Source organism: Nicotiana tabacum, chromosome 4, assembly GCF_000715075.1.
Source record: "Nicotiana tabacum cultivar K326 chromosome 4, ASM71507v2, whole genome shotgun sequence".
Taxonomy (NCBI): domain Eukaryota; kingdom Viridiplantae; phylum Streptophyta; class Magnoliopsida; order Solanales; family Solanaceae; genus Nicotiana; species Nicotiana tabacum.
Genome location: NC_134083.1, coordinates 114,568,311 through 114,580,653, shown reverse-complemented (window position 1 = coordinate 114,580,653; position 12,343 = coordinate 114,568,311). Strand labels below are relative to the sequence as shown.

The 12,343-nt window shown below is 40.9% G+C and overlaps 1 long non-coding RNA gene across 1 annotated transcript; it reads left to right on the top strand.

The window, feature by feature from the left end:
• Positions 1–3,724: 3,724 nt before the first annotated feature.
• On the top strand, positions 3,725–4,631 carry LOC107798547 (uncharacterized). Its single transcript, XR_001650913.2, has 2 exons — positions 3,725–4,147; positions 4,377–4,631. It is a non-coding gene; the product is annotated as an uncharacterized LOC107798547 (long non-coding RNA).
• Positions 4,632–12,343: the final 7,712 nt, after the last annotated feature.

Genomic DNA, 12,343 nt, shown 5'->3' with positions numbered 1-12,343 from the left:
TATGATGGTAGAGCAATTGGAGGATTCTTTACAGTCCCACGAAGAAAAGATCAAAATGAGACAAGAAGTGCCATTGGAGCAACTTCTTAAAACGCAGGCGTCCTTCAAGGATTATGGAGGTGAAAAGAGCTATCGAGGGAATGGACAGGGGGACGAGGCCGTGATAGTCATGGAAGAGGAAGAAGTAATGGTCAAAACTTCAATAATGAAGTTAAAATCCACCAAACATTCAGAGGTCGTGGCCGTGGATAAAGAGTGGGAAGAGGACGTGGCTACTACCAAAAGAATAATGGATAAATGTATGACAAATAAAAAATGAGTGTTATAATTGTCATAAATTTATCCATTACTCTTGGGAATGTCGTAGCAATGTTGAAGAAAAAGCTAACCTTGTTGACGACAAGAAACAAGAGGATGAGTCAACGTTGTTGCTGACACTCAAAGAAGAAGACGAAGATGATTGTAGCTCGTAGTATTTGGACAATGGAGCAATAAATCATATGTCTGGATGCAAAGAGAAGTTTGTGGAGATCAATAAAACAGTGAGAGGTAATGTGTCCTTTGGAGATACCTCAAAGATTCAAATCGAAGGGATATGTACGATTCTGATCTCCTGTAAAGATGGTAGTCACAAACTAATTCAAGATGTTTATTATGTCCCAAAATTAAAAAGTAATATTTTGAGTTTGGGCCACCTTCTTGAAAAGGAATATGACATTCACATGAAAAATATGCATTTTTGTCTTAGACAATCAAGTGGAATTCTAATTGCTAAAGTGCATATGGAAAAGAATAGATTATTTTCTCTGAGTCTTAAGACAATTAATGCAAAGTGTTTGAAGGCTAATATGCAAGATGAATCATGGTGTTAGAACATGCGATTTGTGCACTTGAATTTTGAAGCGCTCAAAAAATTGGGAGAAAAGAACATGGTACATGGGATACCATCAATCAACCATCTCAATCAATTGTGTGAAGCTTGTCTTCTTGGAAAACATGCAAGGAGGAGTTTTCCAAAAGAGGCCATGTGAAAATCAACCAAACTGCTCCAGCTTGTTCACACTAATGTATGTGGACCAATCAATCCACCTTCCTTTGGTAAAAGTAAATTCTTTCTGCTTTTCATTGATGACTTTAGTAGAAAGACTTGGGTTTATTTCTTGAACCAAAAATCTGAAGCTTTTGCTGCTTTTAAAAATTTCAAAGTACTTGTAGAAAAAGAAAGCGGCTATAAAATAAAATCTTTAAGGTCCGATAGAGGAGGCAAATTCACTTCAAAAGAATTTAATGACTTCTGTTAGTCTCATGGAATTTGCCGCCCTCTAACAGTACCTTATTCACCCCAACAAAATAGAGTTGCAGATAGAAAGAATCGAACGATTCTTAATATGGCTAGATGTATGTTGAAAGCTAAAAGTATGCCCAAGGAATTTTGGGCCAAAGCTGTTTCTTGTATAGTTTATTTGAACAACATGTCTCCAACAAGAAATGTTAAATATCAAACCCCTCAAGAAGCATGGAGTGGAAGAAAACCAAGTATCAAGCACTTGAGAATCTTTGGGATCATAGCCTATGCTCATGTGCCACAACAAGGGAGAGAGAAGCTTGACGATCGGAGTGTCAAGCATGTGTTTGTTGGCTATGATACAAGTTCAAAAGGCTACAAGTAATACAACCCAAGCAACGGCAAGGTGGTAGTAAGTCGCGATATTGAATTTGATGAAGAATTGGCATGGAATTGGGAAGCTCACGAAGAAATTTCATATGATTTTCTTCCATACTTTGGTGATGAAGAAGAACCAGAGACTGTGGAACATGTGCAGGATACAACTCCACATCCTTCTCCAACCAATATTGCATCTCCCTATTCCCAAGAAAGTTCAAATAAACAGCCGCAAAGGACAAAGAGTATTCATGAGATCTATGAGGACACAAAAGAAGTTACTAATTTTGATTTTTTATATTGTCTCTTTGCTGAGAGTGAACCAATGAACTTTGATGAAGCTGTTACAGACAAGAGGTGAAGACAAGCCATGAAGGAGGAGATCGATTCAATAGAGAAGAACAACACTTGGGAGTTAACAACTCTTCCCAAGGGTCATCGCGCAATTGGAGTAAAATGGGTATACAAGACAAAGAAGAATGCTGATGGAGATGTGAAGAGATACAAGGCACGACTTGTGTCTAAAGGCTACAAGCAAAGGCAAGGCATTGACTATGAAGAACTCTATGCACCTATTGACCGCATGGAGATGATTCGTTTGCTGATCTCTTTGGTGGCGCAAAGGAAGTGGAAGATCCATCAACTAGACGTCAAGTCAGCCTTCTTGAATGGATATCTTGAAGAATAAGTCTATATTGAACAACCATTTGGCTTCGTAGTCAAAAACCATGAAGATAAAGTGCTGAAGTTGAACAAAGCTTTATATGGATTGAAGCAAGCCCGATGAGCATGGAATAGTTGCATCGATAAGTATTTTCAAGACAATGGGTTTACTCGTTGTCTCCGTGAATATGCTCTTTACCTTAAAGTTCATACTAATGGAGATATCTTGCTTGTTTGTCTTTATGTTGATGATCTTATTTTCACGGATAATAACCCAAGTTTATTTAAAGCTTTTAAGAAATATATGTCCCGTGAGTTTGAGATGACATACGTAGGGCTCATGTTATACTACTTGGGCCTAGAAGTGAAGCAGATGGAGGATGGAATTTTCATATCTCAAGAAAGCTATATGAAGGAGATCTTGAAGAAGTTCAACATGCTAGATTGCAACACCGTGAATACACCGATGTAGAGTGGGACAAAATTATCCAAGCTTTATGAAAGTCTTGTGGGAAGTTTGAGGCACTTGAGTTGTACCAGGCTAGATATACTCTTTGTAGTTGGACTAGTAAGATGCTTCATGGAAGCTCCTACCTCCATCCATTTGAAAGTCACTAGAAGAATTCTTCGTTACCTAAAAGGTACAATTGACTTTGGGCTATTTTATTCCTCTTCTAGTGATTTCAACCTTATGGAATTTTGTGATAGTGATTATGCGGGAGATATTGATGATAGAAAAAGCACAACTGGTTTTGTATTTTTTTTGGGTGATTTTGTTATTTCTTGGAGTTCAAAGAAACAACCAATTGTTACTCTCTCGACTTGTGAAGCTGAATATGTAGCAACAACATCTTGTACGTGTCATGCTATTTGGTTGAGAAGATTGTTGAAGGAGCTCAATTTATCACAAATTGAAGCTACAGAGATTTGTATTGACAACAAGTCCGCACAGGCACTCGCGAAGAATCCGGTGTATCTTGATCGAAGCAACCATATAGACACAAGATATCACTTCATCAGAGAATGCATTGCCAAGAAGGAAGTCGAGCTCAAATATGTGAAGTCTCATGATCAAATTGCGGATATCTTTACAAAGCCCCTCAAGTTTGAAGATTTTTACAGATTGAGATCAAGAATTGGAATGAAGAAGAAAAAATAAAATTAAGGGAGAGATTTGTGGGACCAGCCCCAAATTAAAAAGAAAGAAAGAATTACAAGTTACAATGGCAACTTGTTTGCAATAAGGGCGGCTGAAAATAAAGATGCAAGTTGCAACCAAAACAATGTTTGGACGATGCAAATTGCAAAGAACCAATCAATTTGATTAGGTGAGAGGTTGGCAACTTTGCCTATAAATAGAGATACTTCCCTCTCGGTTTAACACACCAAAACAAAGAGAAGTAGTAAAAGTTAGAAAGAGTAATCCACAGATTGTAATCTGTGAGATAAATAGTGAATGTCAGTAATATTGTAGTGAGGTATTTTAAATAAAGAGTATTATTTCTTTCAAAATTGTAGTAGTCTCTTGACACTACTAAGTTGTAATATTATAGTTGTAATATTGCTCTGCTCGGGTATTGTATTTACCTCGCTAAAAGAGTTGGTGTATGTCGTTGTTACTCTCTTGTATTATTATTATTTTTCATGGATATTATTTTTGGGCTGGATTATTATTTTTCCCAACATTCACTTTATTTTTCCTCCCTTTTCGATGTATTATTTGATTAAGTGCAAGTATGCAACTCATTCTTCGAAAGCTTGCAAGCTTAAAAGTCTGCCAATCAGCTTTACCTGCCCTTATCAATACATCCTCTATCAAAGGTATCACATGCACAAGTATCTGTGTGCATGATATCAGCTTCATATGGATTTCGTACCTAGAGTTAATTAGCTTAGTTTAGTGCAGCTCAATTTGCATATAGTTGCATAGATCATATCATTTATCATGTATGCATTCTTTTTAGTAAAAGATCTGTCACAGAGGCATTTAAGAATGGGTTTAAAATGCTTATGGGGTTTAAGGGGACTCACTCCCTTACTTTATGTGTAGATTTTGAGATTCTGAAGCAGATATCGCAGTGGCCTGAGTCTTCGCTATTCTTGAGAACAGCAGTGGTGAGCCTTTCACATTAATTATCTGTGGAGGGCATCTTGGGTTTATGTCTTGTTCACTTTTATTGGATGCTATCCCGTTTCAATTATACTTAGATATTTTGATGCTCCATATATTATTTGGGTTATGGGATTCTTTTGGCTGGTAATGTTGTTGTTATTATCTGAATTGATATACTATCTACCTCAATCACATCAGATGCATGTTATATGTTATATTGCTATACTCGTTTGGAAATGCTATTTAAGGGTTTGTATAATGGGTAATAGCTCATTAACTGTTGGTCACAATTCGACAATGTCGAATCACAACAAAATATTAAAGTTTCGAGAGTAAGAAATAAAACATACATTCTCTGTCCAAAAAGGACGCAACCTCTAATTTTTAGTGTAAACTTGAATATATAATTTTTTAAATCTATTTGAAGTACAATTTACAAATTAAAAATGACATAATTCTTCCGTTTTATTTTATGTGACATATTTATTATTTGAAGAATCAAATGAAATAATTCTTTTTTGATAAGATTTTTACAAGTTTTTTAAATTGTTTTTAACTTGCTAACTACTGTGACTTTGTTTACCCTTGAAACGGATAAAAATTAAATTTATACGCGATTTTAAGGATATGTGAATTGATTCAATACAAGTAATTAAGGAAGTTAGATCAACGAATTAAGGACAAAAATAAATAACCAAACCAGTTGTGACGCTGAGCCGGGCTCGGATTTAAGCTAAACGATAGTTATGCCCTCCGTCGAATTCTCGGTTCGAAGCCAGATATGTAAGAAGAACTATGATTAAAATAAGAACTTTTCAATAGCTAGAAAGCATAGAAAATAGGTTTGTATTTTTTTGATATACGTGTTACAATGTGTCTATTAAATAAAAACTACCCCCTTTATATAGTAGGAGAAATTCACCCCTAGTACAATTCTAAGTAAGGTAAAAAATCTTCTTTTTCGTTAATCACTGATCCGCTGTCGATACGGGCCGAGATCTGCGCCGTGATATCCGATGGGGTGCTGATATCGTGGCCCTCTATTTGTCGTGTGTTAACCGTTATCGTATTTTCCGAGGTCTTGGAGCTCGTTCTAGGATCGGAGAAGTAATGTCTTACCAAGCCCGGTGGCAACCACTCCGTTCGGACCTTAGTACGACGTGCTCCGGCTTTGATTCGGACCCCATATAATCATGCCTTTGCTTTGTTTGACCCACCGAAAAATGGGGGTGTAGGTTGCCCCCGGTTTTACTCATATACAGATAGTCCCCTCCTTTTTCAGAGAGTAGGTTTATCGAAATGATGGAAAACGATAGATGTTTCCCGATTCCTTCATTCGTACGTTACAACTGAAACAACAAAGAAGCCTAAACGTCCCATCAGTCGTGTCGTTCTGACTGCGGACACATGTCAACCATCAGCCGGTCGCCCTCGAATGCAAAACGTCGCATACTTCCTGTAAGGACCCGTAAAAATTTAAACCAAAAACTCTGGGTTTCGTACTTCCAAGATAGATTCCTGCATTATTATAGTAGAAATTCTTCGCGGCGAGCTACCTCGCTACGGTTCAAACTTTTTGGATTGAACAGTACCCCATAGACTTAGAGGAAAATATTTTGCAGAAGAACGTATTTCTGCGGCCCATTATGCGGCCGCATAATCACTCTGCGGACCGCATAATGGCCGCAGAGTGAGGCAATAAGTTTGGCCAACTTGAGGTCAGTTTTGCAGTCGATTATGCGACCGCATAATCGATATACGGACCGCATATCGGTCGCATAATTACTCTTGGGTTTTTGCGGAGGGAGTTCTATGGTGCATTATGCGACCGCAGAACGAGTATGCGGACCGCATACTGGTCGCATACCTGAGCCGTAAGTTCAGGCCCCTGAGGGCCATTTCTGCAGTCACTTTGCAGACCGCATAACAGTTATGCGGTCGCATATGCGACCGCAGACCTGTGTCGGGGCATCCATTTTCTTAATTTAAAACCCGACCCCCATTCCGTTAAAACAACCCTTCAACCTATTTTGAGCTCATTTTCTGATACTATAGAGTGAGAGAGGGAGTTTTAGAGTGAGAAAGTAATCCTCATCAATTATTCTTCAATTCTTGCTTGAAACTTTGAAAATTATCAAGGAAAATAATCTAGGCCTCCATCCTAGAGGTAAGAATCTATACCCTAGCATAGATGGGTGTGAGGGTTGTTTATCTTGCATGCATATGATAAAGAGTGTGAGAAAAATAAGAAGTGAACTAGAACCATGAACGTTTTCGTAATTTTGGGTTCAATTTGTATATTGCTAAAATAAATTGAGGTTGCTAAGGGTTCCGGATAATTGTAGAATCTAAAGAAGCGCAATTGAGGTATGTATGGCTAACTCTTTTCTTCTTAGAATCGAACTCGTGGTATCCGAATAATTGGTGTAAGTTCTAACTTGATCATTCTAGAATTGTTTGCCTTAGTGTGTTGAATTGAAAGATTCATGTTCCCTAATTGTTTTAGATGGTTACCATGTCATCATGCTATTTGAGAACGAAATCATGATTTTCCAAGCTCCTTTCCCTATGTGTGAAATGCATTATGTGATGGTACTTATCAATATGAGTAATGATGTTATTTGAACGAATACAAAAGGAAAGACTTGAATTGTAAAATAGTCCCAAGTGCCAAGAACTACTTAATAAATGAGGTTGTTTGTGCCATGTAACGAAAGATGGGAAAGAGATGTGAATTGAGTGAGCAATTGAAAGAGGTTATGTCTCAAGTGAGATGGCTTAGCCGATCGGGCCGAGATCGGACGCCATGCTGTACATGTGATGGCATTTGTGTTAAAATTATTGATTTACATTGTGGATATAGATATGTCTCACTTGAGATGGCTTAGCCGAGACCGGACTCCGTGTAAAAATACAGTGGCATTATGAGTTGTGGATTTGGCACTAAAGATTATTAACCTAAAAAGATGGAAAGATTGAATTGGAAATTATGTGATCCTTAATTGGTGTTTCCTTGTATTTCTGTAAAGTACTTATTGATTTTTATCACTGCCTTCTCTTTGTTTCATTGTTCATTCTACTAAGATTGGTGTTTGCCTTACATATTAGTACTATTCGACAGTACTAACGTCCCTTTTACCGGGGGCGCTACATCTTTGGATGGATGTAGGTGGTTCCGTCGCAGATAATGCCGATCGCAGATAGTGGTGCTCTCTTTCTCTCCTCACAGCAGTCTTGGTGAGCCCCATTCCTCCGAGGGTTCATGTAGTCCTTCTTTTGTATAAGTTTTCATATTTTGAGGTATAGCCGGGGCCTTGTTGCCGGCATTGTCATGTTGCTCATTTGCACCCTTAGAGGCTCCGTAGATGTTTATGTAGGTCATGTATGTATGTTGGGGTGGTCGTTGGATCGAGTTGTATTTTGGAAACTCAACTATGGCATAATATATATAAGGAAAAAATGAACTAGCAACGTTTCTATATTTATATAACTAATCTCTCTCCTGTTATACAAATGGTGAAGCGATCCCTTTTTGGATTATGAATGAGTCGGGTAGGAATGGTTTATTAAGCTTGCTCGATCGGGTTCACTCGGTCGAGCGCCGGTCGTGCTCCCTGAGGTTGGGGCGTGACAAACTTGGTATCAGAGCTTAAGGTTTTAAAGTGTCCTAGGATATCTCGAAGCCATGTCTAGTAGAGCCCTTCTTATCGGTGTGTTGTCGACCACATCTATATTTAGGGGGCTACTTGGACATTTAAGAATGATACCCTTCATTGTTGTTCTATATCGTGCGATAGAGCGGAACGTGAGGTTGTTTTCCCCTAACTCGTGCATTGTTCTAACTTTCGATAAATGGCACCTAAGAAGAGAGCGAGAATTGGCCAAGAAGCCAATACCACCCCAGGAGTGGTTGTTAATCCCTTACTTGATAATGCGAGTGAGGATAATCCCCAAACTATCCCACTGCCTGATTCGTCTACTCCAGAACAGACTACCCCAGTTCCTACACCCGCGGAGGATGCCACAATCCCTCCCGCCGATATACCTGTTCCACCTCCAGCCCCAACTCCTGGTCTCGGTATTTCCGATGGGGATCTTAGAGGAGCTATTCAGATGCTAACTCATTAGTAGCTTCCCAAGCTCAGAGGTCAAATGTTGCACCCACCTCATTTAGCTTGCAAGGAGATTCTTCCGGTTCCAGGGTAAATAGGTTCCTTCAGTTAGACCCTCTTGTGTTCACAGGTACTGATCCCGGGGCAGACCCTCAGGATTTTAATGATGAGATGCATAAGACTCTCCGAGTTATGCGTGCTACGGAGACATAAGGAGTAGAGTTGGCCTCTTATCATCTGAAAGGGGTGGCATATTCCTGGTTTGAGATGTGGGAGGATTCCCGTGAGGAGGGGAGCCCTCCGGCGGGATGGAGTGAGTTTGCGGATGCCTTCATAGATCATTTCTTTCCTACCGAGACTAAGGCAGCCCGTGCTGTGGAGTTTGAGACCATTAAATAGGGTAGTAAGAGTGTGTGGGAATATCACATGGAGTTCGTGCGCCTGTCAAAGTATGCCGCTCATATGATGCCGACTATGGAGACTAGGGTGCGTTGATTTGTGCAGGGCCTTAGCCCTTTGGTTATTAATGAGGCTGCCACAGCTGCTCTAAATTTTGACATGAACTATGGGAAGATGGTGGCATTTTCCCAAGCTACTGAGGCTCGAAAGTTAAAGTTCAGGATGGAACGGGAAAGTTGTAGTAGGGCCTGATCAGCGGGCAACCTTGGGGATTCATTCGGAGGTGGGAGATCATCTTTTCAGGGAGGATCATCAAGGCCACCACAGTCTTATGCCCAGTGTTCAGCTAGTGCCCCGCCATCAGGGCACGGTCAGCAGCAAGGGAGTCACTTTAGGCCCGGTCAGGGCAGCAGGGGGTCCCACCATCAGGGCTGATCAGGAGGGAGATTCCAGCAGCAGCAGAGGGCCCCATGCCCTAAGTGTGGGAGGGTACATTCGGGAGTCTGCTACCTAGACATGCCAGTATGTTACGGATACGGGATGAGAGGTCATATTCAGAGGGATTGTCGTGCATCCTGTCAGGGTACAGGCAGGGGCACAGCTCAGTCATCCAGTCCTACAGCTGCTACATCTTCAGCACCCCCTCCAGCTCGAGGTTCTCAAGCACCCACAAAGCGTGGTGCAGCTAGGGGTGGTGCACAGAGTTCCGGAGGACCCAGCCGATTCTATGCTATGAGTGGTCGACAAAGTGTAGAGGCTTCCCCAGATGTTGTCGCAGATATATTGACTGTTCAATCTCATGATGTGTATGCCCTTATTGATCCTAGATCTTCTTTGTCCTATGTTACTCTTTATGTTACTACGAGCTTCGGGATAGAACCGGAACAGCTTCATGAGCCGTTCTCTGTATCTACTTCGGTTGGCGAGTCTATTGTGGCCGCACGAATTTATAGGGATTGTGTTGTCACGGTGCGTGGTCGGGATACCATGGCCGATCTTATTGAACTAGGGATGATTGATTTTGATGTAATAATGGGAATGAATTGGCTTTATTCATGTTTTGCCAAACTCGATTGCCGAGCCAGAATCATGAGGCTTGAGTTTCCTAACGAGCCAGCTGTTGAGTGGGAGGGGAATAACGTTATGCCAAAAGGTAGGTTCATTTCTCACCTTAAGGCCACGAAGATGATCAGGAAGGGGTATATTTATCATTTGATTCGAGTTACGGACACCACTGCTGAGGTGCCTACCCTTGAATCTGTACCAATTGTGAATGAATTCCCCGATGTATTTCCGGATGAGTTCTCTGGAATTACTCCAGACAGGGAGATTGATTTTGGGATTGATGTGATGCCGGGCACGCAGCCTATATCCATTCCATCTTATAGAATGGCACCGGCAGAATTAAAAGAGCTAAATGAGCAACTAGGGGATTTGCTAGAGAAAGGTTTCATCCGACCGAGTGTGTCACCTTGGGGCGCATCGGTTCTCTTTGTCAGTAAGAAAGATGGATCGCTGCGGATGTGTATTGATTACCGGCAACTCAACAAAGTCACAATCAAAAACAATTACCCATTGCCTAGAATAGACAATTTGTTTGACCAATTACAAGGTGCTAAGTTCTTCTCCAAAATTGATTTGCGGTCCGGGTACCATCAATTGAAGGTAAGGGAGAAGAATATTCTAAAAACAGCCTTCAAAACCCGGTATGGGCACTTTGAATTTTTGGTAATGTCTTTCGGGCTAACAAATGCCCCGGCAGCTTTCATGGACCTTATGAATCGAGTCTTCAAGCCGTTCCTCGACTCCTTTGTGATAGTATTCATTGACGACATCCTTATGTATTCACGAAGTCGAGAGGATCACTCCGATCTCCTCAGGTCAGTTCTGTAAACTCTTCATTAACACCAATTGTATGCAAAGTTCTCGAAATGTGAATTTTGGCTTGAATCTGTTACATTCCTGGGTCATGTCGTCTCCGGAGAAAGAATTAAGGTTGATCCTCAAAAGATTGCAGCAGTGAAGGATTGGTCTTGGCCTACTACTCCAACAGAGATTCGCAGTTTCTTGGGTTTGGCCGGGTATTATAGGAGGTTCGTGGAGGGGTTCTCCACTCTTGCCTCTCCATTGACTAAATTGACGCAGAAGGCGGTTAAATTTCAGTGGTCCGATGCTTGTGAAAGGAGCTTCCAGGAATTGAAATTACGATTGACTTCGGTGCCGGTATTGACCCTGCCAGAGGGTACCGAGGGGTTTTTGATGTATTGCGATGCTTCAAGGATCGGTCTTGGGTGTTTATTAATGCAACATGGTAAGGTAATAGCATATGCTTCAAGGCAACTTAAGAATCATGAAAAAAACTATCCAACTCAAGACTTAGAGCTTGCGGCAGTGGTTTTCGCATTAAACATTTGGCATCATTATTTGTACGGAGTCCATGTAGATGTATTCACGGACCATAAGAGTCTTCAATATATTTTCAAGCAGAAGAATTGAACTTAAGGCAGAGAAGGTGTCTTGAGTTGCTTAAAGATTATGACATCGACATTTTGTATCATCCGGGGAAAGCTAATGTGGTGGCAGTTGCTCTTAGTCGGAAATCTATGGGTAGTTTGGCTCACCTGGAGGCATGTCAAAGGCCCTTGGCCCGGGAGGTTCACCAGTTGGCCAGTTTAGGAGTTCGTCTTGCGGACTCTAATGAAGGGGGAGTGATTGTGCGGAATAGGGCGGAATCATCGCTTGTGACGGAGGTCAAGGAGAAGCAATACAATGATCCAGTGTTGGTGCAGCTGAAGGAAGAGATTCATAAACATAAGACTACGGCTTTTTCTCTTGGCATGGATGACGGTACATTATGGTACCAAGGACGACTATGTGTTCCAAAAGTAGATGGTCTTTGGGAAAGAATCATGGTAGAAGCACATACTTCTAGATATTCCATACACCCAAGTTCTACAAAAATGTATCATGACCTCAAGCAAGTTTATTGGTAGAATAACATAAAGAGGGTGTGGCGGACAACAGGTAAAGGCCGAGCATCAGAGGCCCTGTGGGTTAGCATAGAGTATAGAAATTCCAATATGGAAATGGGAAATGATCAATATGAATTTTGTGGTAGGGTTACCACGCACTCCGCGTAAGTTTGACTCAATTTGGGTGATCATGGATCGACTCACGAAATCAGCACACTTCTTTCCAGTTAAATCCACCGACACCGCAAAACAATGTGCTCAATCGTATATCAAGGAAATAGTCAAGCTTCATGGCACTCCAGTTTCCATCATTTCTGATCGAGGGGCCTTGTTCACAGCTAATTTTTGAAAGAAAGTTCAGCAAGGTTTGGGTATGCAGGTAAATCTTAGCACGGCTTTCCATCCACAGACTGACGGGCAA